Source organism: Hylobates moloch, unplaced genomic scaffold, assembly GCF_009828535.3.
Source record: "Hylobates moloch isolate HMO894 unplaced genomic scaffold, HMol_V3 SCAFFOLD_14, whole genome shotgun sequence".
Lineage (NCBI taxonomy): Eukaryota > Metazoa > Chordata > Mammalia > Primates > Hylobatidae > Hylobates > Hylobates moloch.
This window is the reverse complement of record NW_026652289.1, coordinates 35,047,390-35,066,991: the sequence shown is the minus strand read 5'-3', so window position 1 is coordinate 35,066,991 and position 19,602 is coordinate 35,047,390. Positions and strand designations below refer to the sequence as shown.

General features: G+C 42.6%; 1 long non-coding RNA gene across 1 annotated transcript in view; it reads right to left on the bottom strand.

The window, feature by feature from the left end:
- The window catches only part of LOC116482014 (uncharacterized), a 130,646-nt gene extending 114,441 nt beyond the window's left edge, over positions 1–16,205 (bottom strand). The window contains exon 1 of the long non-coding RNA XR_004251754.2: positions 15,700–16,205. This is a non-coding gene — a long non-coding RNA (uncharacterized LOC116482014). The remainder of the gene's footprint in view (positions 1–15,699) is intronic.
- Between the last annotated feature and the right edge of the window lie 3,397 nt (positions 16,206–19,602).

Sequence of the window (19,602 nt, the reverse complement as noted above, 5' to 3'; positions counted from 1 at the left end):
GGATGTAGCAACAGAAGGTGACCTGGATACGAGTCATTTCAGTGGAGTGTGGGGCAGCAGCATGGCTGCAGTCACTATACAGAAGACAGGAGGCAAGGAATTGGAGAGAAAACATGAATTATAGACAACTCTTGAGAAATTTTGCTCTAAGTAGGGGCAGAAAAAATGGTAGTAGCTAGGCAAGAAAAAAATTATTTGGGTGTTGTTTCAAGATAAGAGAGGTATTAGTATATTTTGGTGCTTGAAAGGTGGGGACTCCCCTTTTCTGCAGCAGATAATGACGTGACTTACAAGAAATGCTTGCGGAATCTAAGCAGAGGGTGTTTTGGCACCTAGCATTGGATTAAACCTCTCGAGGAAAGCTCAGGAGTTGTGTCACCTGTATTTAATAAGGCTGCTGCTGCCTGCCTTTGAAAGCCAGGCCTAGAATAATTACCCAACCTAATATTTTCAAGCCTGCTTCTACATCTTTTGCATACAGCAGTTGATCTCTTGGCTTAACCATTCTGAGAAGGACATTTGGAACCAACGCTCACTGGAATCCCCCCCATGCTGTACATTTCCATTCAGACTCAAGTGACGCCACATACTAATTTAATCACCACTTGGCACTGTGAGTCTCTGATAAAACAGAAGGCAGGAGGAGGATTACATCTGGTGGTGGGGAAAATGAAAGAAAAAAATCCCTTGATTAAAATTCAGCACCTTTCACCTTCTGCTGAGCCACTAAATACCATTAGGTTTCAGCCTGTTATGGAAATACAGCCCCCTTCAAAGTCATTTTGATGGGATGTTAGGCAGAATATTATCCATCCAAGAAGCTGAGCATGGGATGTCAAGAAGAATAAAACAGAAACAGTGGGAAGAATTCAGAGGGCTCCGTGAGACCCATGGAGATGACCACGGATGCTGGTCAGGGTCCCTGTGCTGTCATTAGCAAAAGGCACTATCCCAGCCTCAGAAGATATGCTCACTCATTACCAATGTACAAAAACAGAATATGCCTAGAAGTTCAAGGGCAATGATTCAGCAGTCCATCTTCCCAATTGTCTGTCTCAATTGTTTCCAGTTCCAGAGCACCTGGACTTCCAGATCCAGTTCCAGTTCCAGCTGGCAGCTGCTGAAGAGGTTGGGGCCTGCTCAGAGCCAAAGGAAGGAGGAAAACCAGGATGACAGCCCTTCCTCTCCTCCCAGTCTTGTCCTCTGTGCTCCTCCCAATTCCTGAAGCTGGAGAACCAGGGATTATGCCCAGTTCCCTCCTCTTTCTCACCCCACTCCCTCAATCCAATCATCCCCATACTTTTCACTTCCTGATTTATAAATGACAAATATCTAACACTTGAAAATATTACTGTCACTTGCACACACATACTGCAGACATTAGCAATCAACAGCCATCTTCTCCACTGAACTTTGGAAATCTCCTTGTTCCAGGGTGCCTGGCATCTGTCTCCAAACCTTCGTCGTCTTTCTATGGTTACTGTGGCTATTCCAGTACGGGCCCACCTTGGCGCTCACCTTCCTGCTTCTCTACCTTGTCTCCCTCAAGCACTACCTTATCCCCACAAGAGAATTCCATCTAAAAAGTAAATGTCACCATGCCACCTCCCTGTTGGATATCCTTCCATCCTGCCATCTAGTAGCATCAAGTTCCAGAACCTGGGCACAGCCTGCAAAGACTCCCAGGCACTAACAAGATAATAATACATATGGTGGGCAAAGGAGGAGCTTCCACTAAATACCATTGGGTTTCAGCCTATTATGGAAATATTCAGCTTCTTATTAAGATTAGACTAATAAGATTGCCTACTTTTATAGAGTTCTTGTAAGCATTACTCTTCTGTTGTTATCATTATTAATTTTTGGATCTTGGTTACCCCACAAAGCCTGCCCCTCTTGCTCCTGCAGCAAGTTGCCCATCATCTCTGCCCTCATGCACTGTTCTCAATGCCATGCCTTTGCTGGGACCTGAACCACTCATGCTGCACCGCCATCCCCCTTCTCCACCTACGCTGCCCTGGCGAATGCTTCCTAATCTCTATGACACAATGTGAGGTCACCTCTGAGATGCCCTCGCTGGCCCTCAGATTCCCACTTGAGCATAAATTTCTATTACCATGCCCACCATGCATACTATTATCTTGTTAGTGTCTGTCTCTCCCTTAATCTCTGGTGTCCCAGAGGTCAGGAATTAACTCTTCATATTAATAGTTCCAGTTTCTAAATAAGTTTCTGGCACATTATAGAAAATTAGTGATGATTACAGAAGATTAATGCTTACAACAACTCTATAGAATGGGCAATCTTATTAGTCTAATTTTAAAGTAAAAGAAAGTGAGTCCTTGAGAAATTAATAATTTACTCAAGGGTCAAGCCAGTGATCAGGCCTGCAATAGTCTGACACCAGAAAATAAGTTCTTAAACTCTACAAAATAATTATATTAGGATCTGCTTGGAACTGCAATGGACTATCGAGGCACCCAGTGGAAGCTCCTTCTATGCCCTTCATGAACGCTTTGGGTGGGTAACACCTTATCTATCACAGAAAAGAAGATTTAAAGCACCAGGGGGCTTTCCATAACACCTTTCTACCTTAAGACTCTCTACAGCCTGCCATTGTGTTTAGGTCATAGTCAGGTAGAAACAACACCCTTTGCTTTTCCCCTTCTTCAGTGTTGGATTTAGGTACCCAACTGTTACTTAACTTGATGCAGGATGTTGGACAGAACACATCTGAATTTTGATAGTAACCTTGGCACCTGATGTCTACCAGCCTTGGAAACATCAGGTAACTGGCCATGATTCAAGGAAGATATTTTAGATTCCAAGACCCCAAGAGCTCACACAAAGAAGATACAGTCACAAAATGATAACTACAAAATCCTGCACCGCTCACTTCTCTTGTCTCTTTTGCTGAAAGCTCCGTTTGACATATAATGAGGGTTGGGGAGAGGAACTAAACTGGGAGGGAGTTGAACACAGTAAAAATATAGAGAAGCCCATATAAAATTCAGAAAATGCGCTCATCACAGCTGGCCTTGAAATAGATGCTGTGTTAACTGTTACCAGATATATCAAGACTATTTTACAAGATACACTCATAAATGAGAGAAAATGTCCTATGGCCTGGAATCTAGCACAGTGCAGGACACATAGAGGGTGCTCCCAAACTATTTGCTGAATGAATGAAGAGTAGAATGACCAGGTGAGTAGTTATGCTGTTTATTGTTAACATTTATTAATATGGATGATTAACATCTATTGAACTACAAATAGGAACTAGAGAAAGAACCCAAAAGAATTTCCTACTAATGGGGAGATATTAAACTGCTGGACTGGCTCTCCCTAGTAGTCAGAATGAATTGTTGAATTGTTACTAATACATCAAAGGGGTGGGGTAGGCTCATCTGCTAAGCTGCTGGTCAACTATGCACATAGTTTAACTCATTCTAAATCCAGCATTCAGCTTGCTAAACTCATTTTAGTTAAAAATCCCACCAATAATTATAAAAGTTCCCAAGTTCTCACAAAGTTTGGAAATCACTTCTGCTCCTTATTATCTCAATAAGTAAAGCCAAATTAGGAGTTTCTAGCCTCTCATTTTATTCTGTATTCATGCACATTTCAAAGTCAAATCCCTCTCTAAAATTCTCATACTGTGAATAAAATAAGAAAATATCTCTATTGTAATAAATATGCATTAAGAAAAAAGATTAAAAGAGTTCAGGAATAGCTTAAAACGGAATAATACAGTGCACTTTGAAATGTCAGAAAACAAATCTTGATGAGTTGACAGTTCAATGCATTAGAGGAAATCATCTTCTCCTAGCAGTTTTGGACCTTGAAACTCTGCATAAGTGCAAAAATCATTGAATCTCCAGCTGCTAACTTAGCTCCCATTTGGTCTGTCAATGCAACAATTCAGAGAAGCTCTGCCCATGGTCTCCCTGGAAATCTTGATTCATATTTAAACAAGTTCCAATGTGGAGTTGGTGCACAGGATGTATCTTTATCAAGTCAAGCTTTTCATTATGTGTTTTTGCAACAAATGGGCCCATTTTAACACAGGATGTGCACAGCAGTCCATCACACAGAGTATATCTGTCATTCACCAGGCACCACCCAATAAAAGTGCTTAACATGCTCTGCTTCTCAGTTAAAGCAGAAATCACAGTTGTTTGGGGGGAATGGTTTGTCACCTAATTTCTGTCAACCCAGCAGCCTTAGCCATGAGAGCTGGAATTAAAGTGCACAAAAGCCTCATAAAAGGACAATGGTTCTATCAACTAATAAAGTTGGATTTTTGACATGTTAAAGACAATAGATTATACAAAGGAGAGAAAAAAAAAGCTTTAGAGAAGGGCTAACTCTTCCCTTCTGGCTACATCCTCTGGACCACGGGATTCTGAGGAGCTACGATACAGATAAAAGAAAAGCTTGATTTGCCCCACAGACTAACAAAGAAATGAAACTTGTTCAAAAAAAAAAAAAAGAAAGCTTTATTGAAGTATAATTAAAGTACAAGAAACTTCACATTTTAAAGTGTAAAATTTGATAGGTTGTGGTATGTGTATACACATGTGAAAACATTACCATAATCAAGAAAATGAACAGATCTGTTAGGTCTAATCATTTTCTTGTTTCCTTTGTCATCCTTTCTACTTCAGCCTGCCCCACCCAACCCCTCACCCTCCCTCTCAACCCTCTTACCTGCCTCCTTCACAAAAAACTACCAAACTGTTTTCTAAAGTGGCTGCTTCCATTGAAAATTGTAACCAGCCCTGCCTGAAAGTTTGAGTTACTCCACATTCCCACCAACACTTTGTGTCATCATATTTCATCTTAGCTATTCTATTTGTTGTGTAATATTATCTCGTTGTATATTCAATTTGCATTTTCTAAGGACTAATGATACTGAGCATCTTTTCATGTGTTTACTTGCCATTCATATATCTTCTTTACCTGCCATTCATATATCTACTCAAATATTTGGTCCACTTTTTTACTGAGTTTTTTTCATATTGAATTTTGAAAGTTCTTTAGACATTGTGAATTCAAGTCCTTTATCAGATATATTCTTTACAAATATTTTTCCTAGCCTATGACGTGCTTTTTTTCATCCTCTTAACCATGTCATTTGAAGAGCAAAATTTTTTAATTTTGATGAAGTTCAATGTATCATTTTTTTTCTTTTATGGATCATGCATTTGTGTTTTTCTAAAGAAATGTTTGTCTAACTCAAAGTGCTAAAATTTGTATCTGTTTTCTTTTTTAAGTGTTATAGTTTAGGTATTATACATAAGACTATAATTCATTTTGAGATATTTTATATTTTTCCATGTTATTATGAATAGAAATCCTTTATAATTTCAATTTACTTTTGTTTGTTGCTAGTGTATAGAATTGCAATCATTCTGCATATTAATCCTGTTGCTAAAATCTTGCTAAAATTACTACTTTTAGTAGCTTTTTTGGAGATTCCATTGGATGTTTTACATAGAAAATTATATATGTGAATAAAGCTATATTTCTTCTTTTCTAATATAAATGCTTTTTTTTTTTTTGCCCTATTGCTGTGGCAAGAGCTGCCAGTAAATTGTTGAATAAAAATGTTGAAAGCTAACATGTTTGTCTTTTTCTTGATCTTAGGGGGAAAGGACTCAGTCTTTTATCTTCAGTATGATTGTTAGGTGAAAGTTTATAGTAGATTCTCTTTCTTGGGTTTAGGAAGTTCCCTTCTTTTCCTAGTTTTTTGAGAGTTTTCACCAGGAATTGATGGTGAAATTGTGTCAAAATGCTTTATCTGTATTTAATGAGATGATCATACAGTTTTTAAATTCATTTTACTAATACAATGAATGACATCAATTGATATTTTCCAGTGTTAGAACAATCCTACATTCCTGAAATAAACCCTACTTTGTCTTGTGTATTATTCTTATGTATTATTGGGTTCAACTTGACAACATTTTGTTTAGAATTCTTCCATACATTTCCACAAGATACACTAGTATTCTGTTTTCTTTTCTGGCGGTATCTTTGTCTGATTTTGGTATCTGTACTGTTAGCCTAAAAAATTTCATTTAAAAATATTCCCTCCTTTCCTCTTTTTCAATTTTCTTTTAGACTTTTGTAAAAAAATTATTTTCAAAAATGCTTAGTAAAATTTACTAGTAAAGCCAACTGGTTTTTTTTTTTTTCTGAGAATGTTTTAAACTACAAATTACATTTCTTTAGTATATGTAAAGCCATTCTTGTGTGGTCATTGTTAATTTGTCACTTTCAAAAAAGTTGACAACTAAGAATCTAAGTTCTCAAATTTATTTTCATTAAATTGTTCATAATATTGTCTTCAACCCAGGTCACTGGCACCCAAACCTGTGAGTTTTTCTCTAGCTATACTGTATCTGCTATTTCTATACAGGGGTTAGGCATCTAAACAAAAATTGCTATAAAATGGCAATTTAACCCAGCAACTAGGTTATGAGCATGAGAACACTTACTTAACACCAAGAAGTATGTAGGTGAGAGCCTTTGTTACCTGTTTGCATAAAAATCAAAAATTGTAACTTGCTAAACATATGATGTCATTTATTTGGACTTATATTAAACTATATATATGTGTGTGTGTGTAAATTAAACTTACTTGAACAATTCTGTATCAGCTGCCCAATGTCTATGGAGACTGAAAGAAATCCATAAGGACAGGATACAAAAATAAATGTACATTTAATATTACCTAACACTTAGTACTGCCAGATAAATTTGTCGTTTTTGAAATATAACTGGAAAGTTACAATATGCACATGGAGACATATGGAATGTACATTTTTTCCAGTTCCTTCTAGTACAATGTTTATTATTGCAGTTCTGATACTGTAAATGATGAGAGGAGGTCCTATCATGCCATTGTCCCAATCAGCTTCTTGGAGTTAATAATACCATGAACATGCTCATACTTTGAAAAGAAAAGCACTTTGAGCAGAGCTCCAGCATTTGGACATTTTGTTACATGTAGATACATCCAACTTTACTGCTTTTCATGAGGGTCTATGAAGGAATACGAAAAAGGAATTCATTTTTGAAAAATGGCTCTAGAGTGATTCTCTGTTAGAGAAATTCTATTTTCCTATAGACTTATGTGATCAACTCAGCGATGCATTCCCCAGAAAGAAGCCCCCAAGTGTACATATTAGAAAACATTTCAGGGAGGTGGCCAAAGGAGTGGCCAGATCCCTCCTACAGGATCACAGGCTAATGACTGCCTCTAAGGTCTTCAAAGCATCGGGTTTCAGTAGAAATTCACCAATCTGGATTTTCCATCCCTGGGTTAGGCTTCCTGCTTCTCCGCCACTCCATCTAAGGCCCTAAGAGTGGCAGCCAAACCTGGTGAGCCATGACTCCAGACTCCTGGCTCCCAACACTCATGCCACTACAGCTCAGTCCAGGGTTTAGAATCTGCTGCTTACCAAGCTTGTCCTGCTCTGGGAGCTTCTAAAGGAGGGGCTCTGGCTACAGAAAAGAAGAAGGAACTGGCAAGGAGTATAATGGAGCACCCACTGCATAGCTGCACTGGCTAGGAACATTCATATTCACTATGTCTTCTTATTTTCAAGGCATTGTGAGGTAAATATTATCCCAGTGTTCTGGGAAAGGAGTCTAACCCTTAGATAAGCTAGTATGGCAAGTGTGGATCAAGTTCATCTGCCTTTAAAGACCATGCTTTTTTCTATGCCCTCCTACAGTTATTTGTATATCATCAGCATCCAAAACACTCCATAATCCCCATAGAACTCCAGGTCTTCATCATCAGTGAATGTCGGCAAATCCTGTCTCCCATCTCAGAAACTAAATCTGACAAACTTGCTGGATGGAATCTTGGATACTTCAAGGATTTTTAGAGAAGAAATTTGGAAAGAAAAATAAACTTCATATAAATCAGAGCCCTTAAAACTATTCTCATATGTCCATTAGGGAATACAGAAATCATATATTTCAAAACATAATTTGATTCTATCTCAAATGCTTGAGTTAAAGGTGGGATGAATTCAAATATTTGGACTACATAACCCCTCATTTGACAATGGAAGATTGGGGTGAAAGGTAACCACGTCATATTTTATTGCAGTGTTGCTTCTCGCTTTAATCCCTCTCACTATTGCTAGTGCTAGCTGCCCTGACCTGGACATCAGAGAAACACCCTCCAGGGGCTGAGTACCTGAGCAAATCCAAGTTAATCAGGAATTTTTTTTGTTTAGTTTATTTGTTATATTTGGCTGGCAAAAGATATTCTGTACCCAGTATAAGCTCTAAAAGCAAGATCCCTTCCAAATAAAAAAATGGAATGACTTATGATAGAAGAGGCAATGCAAGTAATAATAATAGTAATAATTTTATTATGATCCAAAATAAAATTTTTAAAAGGCGAAGAAATAAAAAAAAAAAAAGCCAGTCTACAAAGTTGTGCCCATTCAGAGAAGAATGTCTACCTTCTGGCCATTTCAAAATTGTATCAGACCCTGTTGCAGCCACTCAAGCCCCACCCTGCCTCATCCGATGCATTAGGAGTTCTGCAAATGAGCGTTCATGGTTCACAGGGGGTTCGATCATAGAAAACTAGTTGTTGATCTTTGGATGCCTGCAGGCCTGCAATCTGTGCTACAAGTTTATCCCTCCTAGGGAAAAATTAAAGAAAAAACAACAGAAAAGGGGAAAAAAGGAAGGAAGGAGGAGACAAGAGGATGGAACCAATAAAAGCATCTGTAACAAGCTAATTGGACCCTTGTGGGCCACCCAGCAGGCACAAAGTTAAAACAAACAGAGCTACGCATTGTGCACTTTCAGGACCGTAGCCACCTTGGGTCGATCAACTTTTCCTCTGACTCCTCCCTTGACCCTCATTTTTAAAGGACCTAATTATGGGTCTTTCTGAAGGATCACAAGCCAGTTTTCATCTAAAAAGAATAAGGTGTTTTGCCTCCAAACCAGAGACACTGTTAGAAGTTGGTAATTAGTATGACTTGTTAATGGAGTTTGGCTGTGATTAGGCGGTGATTGAGTGTGAGTTTGGTGCCTGTCAGTGGGTAAGCCTGGGAGGGTGAGAGATGTTTAATGAGACACCTGTTGTTGGGGCCCACTGGGGTTTGTTGCAGCTGATTGGCACTTGGACGCAGCACGCTCCATGATGTGGGGGTGGGCTGAGCGTGGCAGGTGGTTGGCATCACAGCAGAGCCTGCCGATCCCTCTAAGTCAGGGCTGGCTGCGTTTCCCGAGCTGTTTCTCCATGGCTGCCGTTCCATGTCCCCACGTGATCCAGGCTGACTATTGCTATACTCCCAACTCCCAGTGGGCACTGCAACCACCATGCAGGGAAAGATCCCAGGTATCCATGACCCCTGCTCCCCACCAAACACCAGGCAGGGCACTGGGCACTCCTCCCCTCATCCAGCCTTTCCTGTCCCCAGGCTATCGATGAGGAAGCTGAGGCAACAGACATTAAATAGTTTAACACAGCAAGTTCACACGGCCACCTCCAGGATCAAATGTACTGTACTTAGTGACAGCCCCTCTCATGCCTTAAAAGGATCCTTGGGAAACGTGTCAAAATGCATATTTTGATGAGTAGTTCAGGTGCGGGGCCTGAGAGATCATAAGAGTTTCTGGGGGCACCCATGCTGCTGGTGCAGGGACTAGACCTTGAATGCAAGTCTACAGGAAATTTTCCTGTATTTGAGATAATCAGAACTTATAAAAGATACATGGTTATTGTGCATTTCAACTTTATGATGAAAACCATATGATGCTTTTCAAGGAAGAGAGAGAAGGGAAATGCATAATACCTTGCCTAAAAACAGAGCCTGATGTTAAAGATGTTCTAGAACTCTCTACCTAAGCCCGTGATGGAGGGGGGCTGGAGGACACAGCACAAAAATGTGAGGGAAACCTGAGAAGTTAGAGGAGAACCACACTCCACACTCGATGCACTGGCAGAACATTTCCAGGAGGGAAGAAGGAGTCTCGTCTCAAGGACTTTGTTCTGTCAATGATGCTGAAGGTCTGGCTGCAACTGTCCACCTTCACAGCTGACCCTGTTCCCGCCTGCTGGTGCCCTGTCCACATCCAATTGACAAACCACACCCTTTCCTAGTCAGCAACCAGGGCCCGAGGAGCAAACAGCTCTTTGTTCTTTCCCGATGTTGTTGCAGGCTGAACACTGAATCAAAACACATGCTGGAAGTCACAAAGGTGCTGCAGCACCTGGACCAGGTTAGGTTCAGGTAAGATCCAGGTGGAGGAGCCAGACCTCCACCCTGATCTTCACAGAGATCCTGCTTACAATTCCGGCCACATTGTCTCCAACATTCAATGAAGTTTTTCTGAGATTGATAAAAAGACTGACAGCCTCCAGCAAAGGCTTAGACTAATTTGGATAAATCTTAGCACAAAAATACCTGAAGAACAGAGCAATTTTGTGTGCTTTCAGGTCCCAAAACTAATATTAAAAACAGATAAAATTTACTTGGGTAATTCACAAAAACTATTTTTAAAAAATGCTTTGTCTTTAATCCCATCAATGATTGAGGGTAAAAATAGGACTTGTTCTAGTTATCCAGATAACCATCTCATTTCTTGCCTTCACTTGACTGAGGAAGACCTGGCCTGAAGAAAATATGGGTCATTCAGTACATTTTCCTTGTATTAAACGATTAGGGTGTTCATTTATTTTTCTAAAGAAATAACATAGTCAGCTGATGTGGACAATTTTACTTTAAATGTGATCAAAAAATAATTATTACATTAAATTGCAAAAAATAATTCTTACATTAAATTTGATCTAGTGAAAGACAAGATTCAAAAAGTAAGTTCTTCAAGTATTTTTGTATGTATTTGCTTTCTCTACATTTTTAACCATGACATCAGAGTTTAAGGTGTTTTTTTTGGGGGGGGCGGTTATTCGCACCACATTTTCCAATAAAAACATAAGCTTTAGACTTCTAGAAGGATATGGAAGTTTCAGATCAGTCTCTCAGTAGGGATTCAGTATATTTTTTTTGGTGAATATGGGCAGAAGGGGCAGTCACGTGCCAGAAACTTACAGGAGATGCAGAGATGGCTTATGGAATTTTTTTTTTTAACTGTTAAAATTTTCAAGTCCCAAAAGGTGCTACATCTCAAGGATCCATATGAAAAAAAGGGAAGTGCAAGATGCTTTATGGCAGAGCGAATAAACAGCAGATCTGAAGACAGATGGATTTAAGGGAGAGCCTGGTTGTGCCAAGTCCTGGCTATGTAGCCTTGGACCGGTGGTGTACCTTCTTTGGGCCTCAGTTTCTTCATTCATACGTTGGAAGCAATAATATATCTTGAGATGTTGTTATGATAGTTGGCCATAAGGTATGGAAAGTTCCTGGGGTATGGCAGAAACTCGATGGAAACTGATGTGGGTTTCTCTGGCTCACTGTCTAACCAGGATCATTTCCCACGTGGCACAACCCCACCAGTACTACACTGCTAAACATGCCCCGTCAGCAGGCAGCTTGGGGTGTATCTGTTTAGCCATTTCATTCAACGTAGGTGAACCAAAACAAAGCCCATCCAGGAGCTATCTTCTCACTTGGACCATTGCCATAGCTTTCTAACCAGTCTCCTTGTGCAACTCCCACTCCCCTACCTTCACCACTGTCTATAGTCTACATAGAAATCAAACTGATCCTTTTAGTTTATTGCTTTTTATTATTTTTTATTTTATTTTATTCTTTTTTTGGAGATGGAATCTTGAGCCCAAGAGGTCAAGGCTTCAGTGAGCTATAATCATGCCATTGCACTCCAGTCTGGAAAGCTTGACCTCTTGGGCTTAAGTAATCCATCTCAGCCTCCTGAGGAGCTGGGATTACAGGTGTGTGCCACTAGACCCAGTTAATTTTTTTTTAATACAGATGGGGTCTTGCCATGTTCCCCAGGCTGGTCTTGAACTCCTGTGCTCAAGCCATCCTCCCACCTTGGCCTTCCAAAGTGCTGGGATTACACTGCACCTGGCCAAAGTGATCCTTTCAAAATGTAAGTCAGACCTCGACTTATGTCACACAGAGTGACAGTCAAAGTCCTTTCACTTGCCCAAGGCCCTGCCTGGTCCAGCCACTTGTTGCCCCTCTGACCTCTCATCCTGGACCTCACCTGCTGGCCCCCTCTGACCAGCCACTCTGAGTGCCACATGGGTCCTGAGCATGACACATTCATTCCTCACCTGCGTTGCCCTTACTGTTGCCCTGCTTAGAATGCTCTTGTTCCAGCACTCTGGCAAACTCACCCCCTTATCCCAACAGGTCTCTGCTCACATTACAGAGCTGGGTGCAGGCTCTCCTACAGACATTTGCAATTCACCCAGGCCTCCCCATAGCATGCATCAACTCTAATGAGTAATATTTGGTTAACCCTAAACTTTACTATCTTGCTCCCTCTGATAAGCGTAAAGGCTTTGTTTTGTTCTTTGCTGAATCCCCAGCGACTATAACTATTACCAGGCAGACCATTTTTAAAAATCTGATGAATACATGAATAAATAAAGGAATAAATGAATGAAAAATGAGTATCTGGACGGGGCTCAGTGGCTCACGCCTGTAATCCCAGCACTTAGGGAGGCCAAGGCTACCGAATCACCTGAGGTAAAGAGTTTGCGACCAGACTGGTCAACATGGTGAAACCTCGTCTCTACTAAAAAATAATTAAAAAATTTTTAAAAAGCCAGGCCTGGTGGTTTTTTTACAGTAGCCTGTAATCCCAGCTACTCAGGGGGCTAAGGCAGGAGAATTGCTTGAACCTGGAAGGTGGAGGTTGCAGTCAGCAGAGATCACACCACTGCACTCCAGCCTAGGCAACAGAATGAGACTCTATCTCAAAAAAAGAAAAAAGAAAAGAAGAATGAGTTTCTGACAAATAGGGGGTCCAACATGACTTTGTGGAATGGCTTAACAGAATTGGTTCTTTTAATAAGGCCTTTCTCTAAAATAATCAGCAGCCCCCTAAAGGGCAGGAAACTGATCACATGACTACAGCATGTTCCAGCTGCAGGAACAGGAGGTGTCAAAAAGACTCAACCTGATGAACATAAAATCAAAGCCTAGAGGAGAAAACCAATGAGGGGCAAGAAGAACTTGAACCCAGGCCCAAGTCTTCAGGCCTTAGCTTGACCATTGCCTTGTCCTTGCTGCCCCTCTGGTGGACCTGATGCACCCTAAACACTCCTGGGCCATGAGCTAAGGCTCAAAGCATATTGGTCACATGAGTGTCTGAAGATGGCCTCTGTGAGTCCCTGCAGATTTCCTTACACATTTCACAAGGAAGAGCAATGCCTTATTTCTTTCTCAGACCAGAAAAGTGAAGGTTGACAGCCTTGGAGTAATTCCCAGGAAAGCTGCCTGGGAGAAAATGCCACCATGTGCTGAGCGCCTGCTGCTGCCTAGGCACTGCTCAGTGGAGCTTTCTTCCTGATGTTGGTTTGGTAGGCAATGGCCCCAAGATCTTCCTGAGGCCTCTAGCCAGGAGGGATGTGCGGGATGCCTCTGCCAGTGTTCTCCCCATGCAAGTTCCATGCAGAAAAGATCCATGGGTCCCAAGGAGACAGAACTGAGAGCACCCATGCTAGAGGGCAGAGATGCAGAGAACCCAGCCCAAGTGGAGCGAAAGCCCCCTCCCTGTCCTATGGTAAGGAGCCCCCATCCTCCACCAATGGAGGGTGGAAGGTGGAGATGTTTTTTGAGAACCTGCCAAACTCAATCACAGACTGAGCTCTGAGGTATGGCAGTCAGAGGCTGAAAACATCCAGAGAGTCACCAGAGTCAGGATACAGAAAGGAAAGATCTTGCCACAGGTGGGTGGGGTTAAGGAGAGGCTCAGGGGAAGGTAGGCAATGCAAGGAGATGAGTCATGCCGATGAGCCCCAACCAGAAACCATGGCCTGGCAGCCTTGACCAGGAAAGCCTGTCAGAACGCCATGGTGCTTCACTGAATATTCTCTGCCTGGGATTATATTCAAATTAACCTTATTGTAGTAAACTGCATTTCTAGTGCACATTTCAGAGTTTGAGTTTAATCATTCACAAATAATCTCTTTTTCTACCTTAAATTTGAAGTTAAAAAACCCTTCAAGGGATGTGAAGGACCTCTTCAAGAAGAACTACAAACCACTGCTCAAGGAAATAAGAGGACACAAATGGAAAAACATTCCATGCTCATGAATAGGAAGAATCAATATTGTGAAAGTGGCCACATGGCCCAAAGTAGTTTACAGATTCAATGCAATTCCCATCAAGCTACCAGTGACTTTTGTTGCAGAATTAGAAAAAAACTACTTTAAATTTCATATGGAACCAAAAAAGAGCCCCTATCGCCAAGACAATCCTAAGCAAAAAGAACAAAGCTGGAGGCACTGCACTACCTGACTTCAAACTATACCCACAAGGCTACAGTAACCAAAGCAGCATGGTACTGGTACCAAAACAGATATGTAGACCAATGGAACAGAACAGACACCACATATCTACAACCATCTGATCTTTGACAAATCTGACAAAAACAAGCAACGGGGAAAGGATTACCTATTTAATAAATGGTGCTGGGAAAACTGGATAGCCATACACAGAAAACAGAAACTGGACCCTTTCCTTACATCTTATACAAAAATTAAGTCAAGATGGATTAAAGACTTAAATATAATACCCAAAACCATAAAAACCCTAGAAGAAAAAACCCTTCAAGCTACCTATCATTTTCAAGAGCTATATGGGATTGATGGATACTTACTGTCTGTATTATAATCAAATCCCAGTGCATTGCTAGGAATTGGTAGAACTAAGAACTTTCAGGATGTAGCCTTAAGTAGACATATGTCTGCCAAGGTACATACAAATTGCATTATAGTAATGTGCAATGTGCCAGACATTGTATATATTACCTAATTTAATCCAGAGTAGTAGGCGTGACTCTCTCCATTTTTACAGATAAGGAAAGTCGAAGAAAATAGGTGATTGTATTAGTCAGCTAGTGCTGTCATAACAAAATACCACAAACTGGATGGGGCCTAACCAATACAACTTTATTTCTCACAGCTCTGGAGGCTGGAAGTTCAAGATCAAGGTATCAGCAAGGCTGGTTTTTTCCTGAGGCTCCTCTCCTCGGCCTGCAAATGCTAACCTTCTGGCTGGGTCTTCACATGGTGCACACATCCCTGGTATCTCTGTGCGTCCAAATTGCCTCTTTGTACAAGGACACCAGTCAGATTGGATTAGGGTCCACCTTAGCCTCATTTTAACTTAATCACCTCTTTAAAGGCCTTATTCCAAATACAGACATATTCTAAAGTACTAAGGATTGGGACAGCAACATATGAATTTGGGTGAAGGTGGCATAATTCAGCACATAACAGGGGCCATACACTCTGGTTTGCCTGGGACACTTGATCTAAGTTCATTGTCCCAATGTAACATGACTAAATAGCATATTCTTTCAACCTTAAAATTGTCCCATTTGAAAGACCAATTCTACACTCACTCTGACAGCAGCAGGATTAGCAAAACATCTAGAGAACAAAGAGATGGAGTTCAACTGTTCTACACGCCAAATATGCCTGCCCCCTCCTGCCCCTTAAAAACCTCCTTTGTAAAAATATATGTCCCTTACCCCTACCCAGGGGACTGTGCTTACCTGGCATTTTACAGGACGTGGGTAAAGAAAGCCAGAGAGGCACAGTGACTTGGGAGGCAACAGGTGGTGTACAGGACCGGCCACAGCCCCGCACTGCCTCTTGCCAATTTCAAAATGAAGAGAAGCTGTTTGAATGAACAGGAGCAAATGGGTCTTCTCCTTGTCCTCACTCCTCACTTTCGGCTTCATTGTTCCAAAATTAAAAACAAAAGCAAAAGCCTGTATCCAGGACGACACCATGAGAGTGCCTGACCGACCATGGCGGACGTTCCAGCCAGAGCTCTGTGCCAGGCTTCGGTGCTGTTTATTCTCCCTTGGCAGGCCCGCAGCATATGGTGCGTCCCTCACCTCTTCGGCGTCTTCCACGTCACATGCAGTGAGAGACTCCTCTCTCCTGGGGCGTGTGTCGGGCCCCTCACTGGGCCTGTTGCTGTATCATCTGACAGATTACAGGCCGCATATTGCTGGGCTCTGCCTCTGCTGGGAGCCAGCTTAGTCATTTAACAGTTCATTCAGAGAGAGAACCAGGATGCCCTGCAACTGCTGACGTGATGGATTTTTGTCTGGGGAGGGAAGGAGGCATAGCTCTGCAAAAGTCTACAAATCCCATAGGTGGGCCAAACTTTGATGACTTGACCTAGTCGGCCCCAATTTATCATAATAAAATGAAAATAATATAATAGCTTCCATACAGTGAGTGCTTACCATGTGCTAGGCTTTGTGCCAAGATCTTTAAAGCCATATTTTAATCAAACCATGCAAACCTGTGAGGCTTGACTCACAGGCAGCGAGCGGCAAATTTGAACCCAGTTACGCCTCTCCCTCTGTAGCACTTGCTATCATGGTACCTCCTCCAGCGTGTTTTCCAACCGTTATTAGGGCAAGCTTTCTAAAATGTGTATTTTCTAAAATGCACCAAAACTAATTAATACTAATATGACTTTTGTATTTAAAAAAAAAATCACTCATTCATATCTATAGTAAAGCATTCCAGAGTGCTAGTGCTTCCCAAAGAATTCTTCCTGGTGGGGTGCGGTGGCTTATGCCTGTAATCCCAGGACTTTGAGAGGCCGAGGAGGAATTCTTGAGTCCAGGAGTTGGAGACAAGCCTGGGCAACATAGCAAGATCCTGTCTCTAGTTCTTTAAATAAAATAATTCTTCTTTCACAAAATATTATAAACGTCCTGCCTTGGCGAGTCTTCCAACAAAAGTGGCTTTGTGGCCATCTGTGCTGGAAATACAGGGTTGTATTGGAAATGTTCTTTACTGCAGGACTTCTCTGAGCCTTTAATGTGTTTGTATTAATTGTGAATCTCCACAAGGAGAAGACAATTTGCAGTGTTTCCCAGACTGAGTACCACACAGGATGCTTTCTCTAAGAACCTCTAGAGGCCTAGTCACCTGGACGGCACCCGAAATGCTGGCCTCTCATAACCTCGAGCTTCCATCTGAATTTCCAGGCCCTGCCTGGTCAAGTTTCCCCCTTATTATTCAGCAGGAACATTTTCTTTTGCAATGGACGGTTGGAATCCTGGCCTAAACTCAGGTTCTCCCTCCTCATCAATGTCTCTCTCCACCTCTCCTACTACGAGGCCCTACCTCCAAGTGAAAGGTGACAACGTGCTAGCAGCCCAGGCTCGCTCTCGGCGCCTCCTCGTCCTCAGCGTCCGCTCTGGCCGCGCTGGAGGAGCCCTTCTCAGCCCGCAGCTGCGCTGTGGCGGCCTCTGTCTGGGGCTGGCCGAGGCCAGAGCCGGCTCCCTCTGCTGGCGGGGAGGTGTGGAGGGAGAGACGCGGGCGGCAGCTGCGGCTGCGCGCGGCGCTCGCGAGCCGGCTCAGGTTCCGGGAGGGCGCGGGCTTGGCGGGCCCCGCACTCCCCGCTGTTGGCCGGCGCCTGCTGGGCTTGATGTGGGCATGAGCTCCCTCTGGGGTGCCGGAGTGCCACGGCTAGGTGCCACAAAGTCCCTCAGCGAGTGCCATTGAGAAGTGAAGCCGGCTGGGCTTCTGGGTCGGGAGGGGACTTAGAAAACTTTTCAAAATGTCTAGCTAAAGGTTTGTAAACGCACCAGTCAGCACTCTGTGTCCAGCTAAACGTTTGTAAACACAACAATCAGCGCTCTGTGTCTAGCTAATGTGGTGGGGACTTGGAGAACTGTTGTGTGTAGCTAAAGGATTGTAAATGCACCAATCAGCACTCTGTCTAGCTAAAGGTTTGTAAATGCACCAATCAGCACTCTGTCAAAACAGACCAATCAGCTCTCTGTAAAATGGACCAATCAGTAGGATGTGGGTGGGGCCAGATAAGGGAATAAAAGCAGGCCACCCCAGCCAGCGGTGGCAACCTGCTCAGGTGCCCTTCCACACTGTGGAAGCTTTGTTCTTTTGCTCTTCATAGGAAGTTTTGGTGCTGCTTGCTTTTTGGGTCCGTGCCACGTTTATGAGTTGTAACACTCACTGCAAAGGTCTGCAGCTTCACTCCTGAAGCCAGTGAGACTACAAACCCGCCAACCCAACAGCAGGAACGAACAACTCCAGACGGGAGGAATGAACAACTCCAGATGCGCCACCTTTATGAACTGTAACACTCAATGCAAAGGTCTGCAGCTTCACTCCTGAAGTCAGCGAGACCACGAACCCACCAGGAGGAAGAAACTCCAGACACACCATCTTTAAGAACTGTAACCCTCACCGCGAGGGTCAGTGGCTTCATTCTTGAAGTCAGTGAGACCAAGAACCCACCAATTTTGGACAAACAAGCATCCTTAACATCCCAACACCCCCTTTCCTGCTGCAATTCAGTCCAGTTAGCCCCTGGCCCAAAATCTAATTGTGTGCAAAGCACAAATTAACACTAAACCAGATCAGTGTTGTTTCTTTTTAATGCTGGAACAGTTCAGGGCTCACTCATCCTACTTCATCAGCTAGATTGCAAGCTCCATGTAGGGATTTTCCCCCTTTAAACCACCAGGCTACCCCTTTTGGTGGACCTGATGCACCCGAAACACTCCTGGGGCATGAGCTAAGACTCAAAGAATATTGGTCACATGAGTGTCTGAAGGTGACTTCCGTGAGTGCCTGCAGAGTTCCTCATACATCCCACAAGGAAGAGAAATGCCCCATGTCCATGAACAGGGTTCTGGCTGCAACCTTGTTTTTTATTCTCACCTTGCTGAAAATAATCAACTCATCCCAGTTTTCCTGAAGCTTTGCAAGTTTTAGCACTGACAGTTCCATGAGCTGGGAACCCACTCAGTGCCAGGCAAACCATGATGGTGGATCACTCCACCTGCCTGCCCTGGCCATAAGTGAATTAAGGTTTTACATCCTAAGTCTTTATCCTCTGGTTGAAATGTTCTTATCCCATGGTTAGCCTTTCAAGGCCAGGTTCAAATGCTCTTCCCCTCACTGGACATTCCCTTATCACATCCCTTACATGCCTCCCTCCTGAAGAGTCCGGCCAAGTCACATGGCCTGACACCATAACTGATTGCCCACTGACCCATGGTCTAGTTCTTAGTATAACTGCTTCCCTTCTGGATGATTCTTAGAGGCAGGGTGTCTGTCATGCACATCGTATGCACATGCTTGCTTCCCCAGCAAACCCAGGACTGTTCCTTGCACCAGCACATCGTCAAAATTGGCAGACACTTGATCAGCATTTGCTGATTGTTTGATTGGTTCTGATCCCTAGAACAGGCCCAATCTAGGGAAGCCCAAAGCCAGGCAGGAGTACAGTGGAGAATCTGGAACTAGCTGCACTCATTCCACTCTAGCTGAAAACGCTCAGTAAATAACACTAAAATCTTCAACTGGCAGAGCACCTATCTTCTCTATTCAATGTCTAGGGCTGTCTATAAACCATTAGTTGTGTGTTAGTGTTTTTTCAGCATATAGACCTAAGTCTT